General features: G+C 49.1%; 1 long non-coding RNA gene across 1 annotated transcript; it reads left to right on the top strand.

Moving 5' to 3' along the window:
• Window positions 1-1,803: 1,803 nt before the first annotated feature.
• On the top strand, window positions 1,804-6,797 carry LOC109028790 (uncharacterized). The gene is made up of 3 exons (XR_002007765.2): window positions 1,804-2,212; window positions 5,393-5,572; window positions 6,130-6,797. It is a non-coding gene; the product is annotated as an uncharacterized lncRNA (long non-coding RNA).
• Window positions 6,798-7,352: the final 555 nt, after the last annotated feature.

The raw sequence follows: 7,352 nt of genomic DNA, 5'->3' as shown, positions 1-7,352 counted from the left end.
ACTTAAAGTTAATCTGCAATCTGTAGAAACAATGCTTATCACTGGCTTGCTGTTAATAAATACGTAGGTAAATCTCTGTTCGAGGCTCCCAGCTCTGAAGGCTGTGAGACCCCTGATTTCCCACTCCACACCTCTATATTTCTGTGTGTGTGTCTTTAATTCCTCTAGTGCCGCTGGGTTAGGGTCTCCCCCACCAAGCTGGTCTCGGCAACTTCCTAGTTCCAGGAGACTTATTGTAGATTCTTTGGGGTTTTTTTTACATAGACAGCGACGTCACCTGTGAGTAAAGAGTTTTATTTCTTCCTTCCCAATCTGTATAACTTTTATTTCTTTTTATTTGTTTGTTTTATTGCACTAGGTGGTAAGAGATGACATCCTCGCCTGGTTCCCAAGCTTAAGGGGAAAGGATCCAGTTTCTCATCATTAAGCATGATGTTAACTATAGATTATTTGTAGACCTCCTGGCAAGACCTTCTGGTCTGGCATATATTAGAGAATGTATTGAATGAATGAATGAATGCATGCATGCATGCATGAATGAATGGATGAATGAAAGTATCTGGAACATAAAGTGGTGGAGGAGTGGGAGAAGACAAGCATGGAACTAAAAATTAGGAATTATATTAGGCCCAGTTTTTATTATTTTTTTTAATTTAAAAGTAAACTTTAATGTCAAAAATGCAAACTTGGGAAGGGCAGAAAGATCACACAGAAGTCATTTCCTCTGAAGGGGAAGATTGGGAGAGATTAAGGGATATAGTCCTGGGTGACCAGGAAGAGAAGCAAAAGTCCACCCTTGAACATGTTGGGTTCAGGGGAACCTGGAGGGTTGAGTGGTGAACGGGCAGAGGCACTCCTCACTTCCCAGATGGCGGGGTGGCTGGGCAGAGGTGCTCCTCACTAGGCCCAGTTTTTAAAGGTCTTGAATGCCTCAGAGCTCTTAGCTAACAGGCTGATTCATCTAACAAGAAATAACCAAATGAACCTGCGACCAAAGCCAAGTGCTGCTGGTGGGTGCCATACAGAGGACCCCATTAGCCACTGGGTGCTGAGTGCCCACCTCTGCTGGCAAGGCCTGGCCTGCCCTGGTGGCCTCTTGCCCTTAGCAAAGAATGAAGAGGACTTTTTTTTTTTTTTTTTTTTGACAGTTTGGCCCTAAGGACCCGGGATTTCTGTCTGTGCTACTGGCTTTAGGCCGGGCACAGAAGAATGACAGGTCCCGGTTCTGCTTCTCATTCCTTAGGTGAACTTGAGGAAGCACAGACCCTCTCTGGGCCTGTTTCCAAATCCACAGACTAGGGATGGGGATAGAATTATAGGGGAAAGAACTAGCGTTAAGGGCCTATTGTGAGTTGTTCTTTATATTAATACTTCTTAAAGAGCTAGCATTTTTGAGTATCTACTATTAAATAGGCAACCTATGTGTATTATTTCATTTAATTCTCAAAGCAGCCTTCTGAGGTGGATGCTGTTAGAATCACTAGCCGGCACATATACAAACTGACATGTCATGTACCTCTCACAACAACCCTCCAACATAGGTTAGTCCCGCCAGGCTCTGGGAAGTGAAGCCGTGTATCTAAGGTCTCGCAGTTAATAGGCGGCAGAATTTAGGTTTAATTTGGGCCTCTTTACCCCAGCCCTTACTTTCCCCTTCATCATACTCTCCCTCCACGATTATAACTGTTCTCCTTTGTTGCCCAGCCCATGAAATCCTCAGGCTCCGGGACCCCATGTCCTCAATGTGAGACACAGAGCCTCGCGCAGGGCAAGTGGGAGGGACGTTAGGATGAAGGATCCAGCGGAGGCGCGGTAGGAGGGGAATGAGAGGGAGGAGAGGAGGAAGGGGGGAGGAGGCAGGCAAGCGCCCGCGGTGAGGAACTGCGCCCTCTGGTGGTCATTCTGAGAAGCTGCGGACAAGGTGGACTTGGTGCCCAGCGTGGGGCGGGCTCAGGCTCGGGAGAAGCATGGCAAGGGCCCGAGCTATAAGGTGGATCACCCACCGAGGTGGCTAAAGGCTCTAATCCTGCTGCCTTTGGCTGGAGGAGAGTTAAGTCTGTCCCTCTCCAGGACTTGTCAGGATGGAGAATTCTGAGCTTTGCTCGGACTCCATCAGCGGTTGAGCCCCCGTCCGTGGTCAGGCAAGCTTTGGAGTGTGTCCAATGAGAAGGAGTTATTATCTCATTTGACGGAGGAGGAAACAAACTCAGAGGTATTAAATCGCTCCAGCTCACCACAGTAACGACCCCTTTCTTCATCTGCTTTTTGTTTTCGTTTGTTTGTTTTAATAAGACTGTTTTGAACCCACCTAGTTCCTGGCCTTCTGTCTTTATTTGCCCTCTCTCCCCGGGTGATCTTGCTCATGACATGGTTTTAAAACCCATCTGCGCACGATGCCTCCCAAGTTTAGATCTCCACCCCTCACCCTTCTCTGGGCTCCAGACTGCCAACTGGGTATCTTCACTTGGGTAGCTCCGAGGCACCTCAAACCCAACATGTTCAGGGGTGGCATCTTGCTTCTCTTCCTGGTCACCCAGGACTATATCCCTTAATCTCTCCCAATCTTCCCCTTCACAGGAAATGACATCATCCTCCAGCCAGTTACTCAAGGCAGAAACCCAGGAAACATTCTAGATTCCTCCCTTACCTTACACCTTCACCTTCAACCCATGAACAGGTCCTGTTGCTTCTAGTTCCAAAATATATCTTGAATTCAACCGCTTCTTACCATCCATTTTCCATCTCCAAGTCACCCTCAACTGCAGGGACTTCTGCAATAGCCTTCATGCTAATGTTTCTACCTCTTTTTTGGTGGAGGGGGGACAGGGTCTCGCTCTGTCACCCAGGCTGGAGTACAGTGGCTCCATCTCGGCTCACTGCAACCTCCACCTTGCGGGTTCAAGCGATTCTCTTGCCTCAGCCTCCTGAGTAGCTGGGACCACAGGTGTGGGCCATCACACCTGGCTAATTATTTGTCTTTTTGGTAGAGACGGGTTTTCACTATGTTGGCCAACCTGGGCTCGAACCCTTGACCTCAAATGATCCTTCTGCCTCAGCCTCCCAAAGTGCTTGGATTACAGGCCTGAGCCACCGCACCCAGCCTCCTACCTCTCTTATTGATTTATTCATTCAACAAATCATTGATGAGCACATGCTGCTTACCAGGAACTGTCCTGGACACTGTGGAAACAGCAGATGCAAGATTGCCCTCTAGCCTCTCCCTGTCTATTCTCCAAACAATGGGCTCGTTACTGTTCTGTGTGTCTGTGTTTGTGTGTTTTAATTATGCAGTTTCTCGCTTAACACATATATGCTGACTTTCAACTCTTCACTGTGGCCCAAAGTGCCTGTGTAACCTAGTATTTCCAGCAGCTTCTCCCAGCAAGCCTCTCCTCTTCTCCATCCATGTTCACTGGGTTTTAACCACACTGCCTTCCTTTCATCCTTCTGATTCCTCAACTAGGCCATATTCCTTGCCAGCCACCTGAGGGCCTTTGCTCATGCTGTTCCTTTGGCCTGGAGTGCCCTTTCCCCTCACTCTGTGTGCAGCCGAGTCCTCCTTCAGGTCTTGGTTTTTTGTTTTGTTTTGTTTTGAGACGGAGTCTCACTCTGTCACTCAGGCTGGAGTGCAATGGCACGATCTCGGCTCACAGCAACCTCTGCCTCCTGGGTTCAAGCAGTTCTCCTGCCTCGGCCTCCTGAGTAGCTGGGACTACAGGTGCATGCCACCACACCAAGCTAATTTTGTTTTTTTTTTTAGTATTTTTTGTAGAGACAGCGTTTCACCATGTTGGCCAGGCTGGTCTTGAACTCTTGACCTCAGGTGATCCACCCACCTCAGCTTCCCAAAGTGCTGGGATTACAGGCGTGGGCCAGCGCACCCAGCCCAGGTGTTGGTTTAAATGACACCTTCTCTGAACACCGTATTTCCTCTCTTTGTACCCTGTCTATTCCTCCACAGACCTTACCTATTACAATAGATGGTAAACTCCTTTAGGGCAGGAAACAGGTTTATGTAATTCACCAATCTGTCCTCAGCACCCAGGTGTGCTTGTTGAATAAAGGAACTTGGAACTAAGGCTGTCTCTTCCCACTATAGCCCTTCTGAGAGCTGAAGGGAGTGCCTGCTCTTCTGAGGTTTCTTTTCTTCTGGCCGAACACCCCACGCAGTAGCCTGGCCTATGCAGCACTGCTCAAACTGTGTTCTGTTTGAAATGTTGTTATCTCGTAAAGGTTCCATGGTGAATGAAGTTTAGAGTGTCACAGTATCCAGCATGGGGTAAAGGCTCTGAGAAGTCCTGCTGTAAGGAGCCCATTTAGCTGGGTTCAACCCAGACATTCCCAGCCTTGTTTATCTAACTACTGGGATACAATTTAATGCAAAACTAGACAAGTCCTCAGCTCAGGAGCTGTGGCCATTCTGTCCAGGAATTGCTAGAGAGTCAGCCTGGAGACTGGGCGTGGTGGCTCAGGCCTGTAATCCCAGCACTGTGGGAGGCGGAGGCAGGCAGATCACGAGGTCAGGAGTTGGAGACCAGCTTGGCCAATACGGTGAAACTCTGTCTCTACTAAAAAATACAAAAATTAGCCAGGTGTGGTGGCTCGCACTCGTAATCCCAGCTACTTGGGAGGCTGAGGCTGGAGAATCATTTGAACCAGGGAGGGTGGAGGTTGCAGTGAGCTGAGATCCTGCCACTGCACTCCAGCCTGGGCGACATAGCGAGGCTCCGTCTCAAAAAAAAAAAAAGGAGAGTCAGCCTGGAGTGGCAATGAAGCCTGGGCCTTGGGTTAGACACGGTCCTGGGCTGAATGTGGCTCTCCATGCCCTGGTGATGATGACTGTGCTGGTGCCTGTGGTCAGCTGGATAAAACCCCCAAAGATGTTCATGTTTGAATCCCCAGGACCTGGGAAAGATACTTAGTATGGCAAGAGGGATTTTGCAGGTGTGACTACATGAAGAAGTTTGAAATCATCATGGATTAGCCTGCAGGAGCTGGATGTGCCTGGTGTAATCACACCATCCTTATAAGAGGGATGCAGAGGGTCAGGGTCACAGGAGAAGGTCCTCACCAATCTGATGTACTTTGAACATGGAAGAAGGGGCCTCAGCCAAGGAATATGGCAGCCCCTAGAGACTAAAAGAGGCAAGAAAACAAAGGCTCCCCTTAAAGCCTCCAGAAGAACCAGGCTTGCTGATACCTTGACCTTAGCCCTGTGAAACTGTTTCAGACTTTCGACCTCCAGACCTTCAGAGAATCAATGTGAATTGTTTCAAGCCACTTGGTTTGTGGTTATTTGTTGTGCCTGCCATGGGAAGTGAAGACAGTACCTCACAGGGGCTCATGATGTCTTGGTTCTAAAATTTGTCTTTTCTTTTATTCTCTTCAACAGCCATGACCAATCATCTGTGCTCTTCTCTCTGTGCCTAACATTGTCATCTCCCATGTGCACCACTGGCCCACCTTTGAGAAAGAATTCAAACTCCACTTCCTGGCCAGGCTGGTCTCGAAATCCTGACCTCAAACCCCACTTTCTTCATGAGGCTTGCTATGACCCCACCACACCCACCAGGTAAAAGTAGAAACCCACAGTACTCAAAGTGGGGAACCCTTCCCACCGGTGCCACATTCAAGCCTCATTCCCCACCAAACTGAACATCCAGGGAGGTTTGTGGATGATGTAAATGGAAGGTGTAGAAGGTGAAGGCCCAGGGTGGAAAGGGCTCTGCCCTCTGGGCCTCTGCCCTCTGGGCCTCCACTGAATTAGGCCTGTGCTCTGTCTGACCTGGGGAGTATCCTCATCTGTGCCCTCACCTTGGGTCCACCTTGTGAAGCCAACACACCACTTTGCCTCCTGGACCATTTCCCCTGGATGTCTCACAAGCCCTTCAGGCCCACCACATCCCAAACTGACATCAGCATATACCAAACATGTGCCCCTCCTCATTCCCTGGCTCTTGTGGGCACCACCGCCTGCCCCTACCCCAACCCAGGACTCTGACATCATCCAAGCCTCTTCCTTCTCCTTCACCTCACACTCTCTGTTCTTTACAAAGTCCCATTATTTCCACCTCAGACACATCTCTCAAATCCATCTTCTTTTCTGTGTCTCCACTACCCGTGCTGCAGGCCAGACCACCATCACCTCTCACTGGACCCTGCTACGACCACCTCCCTGATCTTTCTGCCCTTGGGCTCGCTCCATGCAGCCCCTTCTCCACACAGCAGCAGCCAGAGGCAGTTTCTGGAGCCCACAGCTGAATGCGTTGTTCTCCTTGCTCAGGCAGAGAAGAGGACAGATGGGGTTTTGGTCTCCTGTGTGTAGCCAGAGGGACTGCCTTGCCCTTCACCATCTCCAGTAGTTCCTGAGACCACAGCTGCTGATGGCAAATGCCCCCAGTCCCAGCCATGCCCCAGCCCCCTGCATTGAGAGACCCAGCTCCACCCAGAGGGCAGCTGCAGCCTCCTTCATCCACAGCCACTGCTGTGACCAAGAGGGACCTTGTCCTGGAAGGCCAGTGGAGCCCTTCTGAGGCCTTCACAGGCCCAATGTCCACCCTGGTCGTGACACGTATAATAACACAGCTCTTGCATTAAATACTATTTACTGCAGCAGAAGTTTTTTTTTTTTTTTAAGTTTGTTATAATTTTGAATTTTGTGAAGAGTGAATTATTCATTTTGTTTTTTAACTTGAATTTATTCATTATACCTAAGTAAGAATTGATCTGGGCTATGCTTGGCTAGTTGGTGTAATACCACATCTGTAGACATTTAATTAAACATGTATTAATTTTAATGTTGTTGTTTTCTGCTCACATTTTAGCATCAATATTTTTTTAAATCAGGGCTTGAATATTTGTGTAAGTTCTTGAAAAATTTATGGGCCCAAAACCATGAAGCTATAAAAGGTCCCTGGGTCTCTGCAAAGAGGCCAGGCCTCCCAAAGAACTTAGGGCTAAGTCACACCAGGGCTGGGTGGCTGGGGCGGGAGAGTGGCAGGCTCCTCACATCCATGGGTATCCAGGCCACACCTGCTGTGTCACAGAGGGCCTGGGGATGAGAAAAAGAGAGAAAGAGGTTTGAGCCTGGGGATCCCTCTCCAGTGGGATCCAGGAAATCCTGAGTACCCAAACCCCCTCTGGTATACTTCTGCTGTCCTCTCCTGCCAGCCCTGACACCACCCCCTCTCCCCGCCCTAGTGATGCTGGCTCAGACTCAGCTCTCTTGAAGCTTGGCTTCTCTAAGAATTTATGGCTCTGAGCTAAGTGAAGAGAGGTCAGAGCCACTGTCTCTCTCATATCTCAGTCTTTTTTTCAATACGCCATTTCCCCAGCACTCCAACATCACAGGG

Source organism: Gorilla gorilla, chromosome 9 (assembly GCF_029281585.2).
Source record: "Gorilla gorilla gorilla isolate KB3781 chromosome 9, NHGRI_mGorGor1-v2.1_pri, whole genome shotgun sequence".
Classification (NCBI taxonomy): Eukaryota; Metazoa; Chordata; class Mammalia; order Primates; family Hominidae; genus Gorilla; species Gorilla gorilla.
The sequence above is the reverse complement of the archived record's forward strand: the minus strand, read 5'-3'. Positions and strand labels throughout refer to the sequence as shown.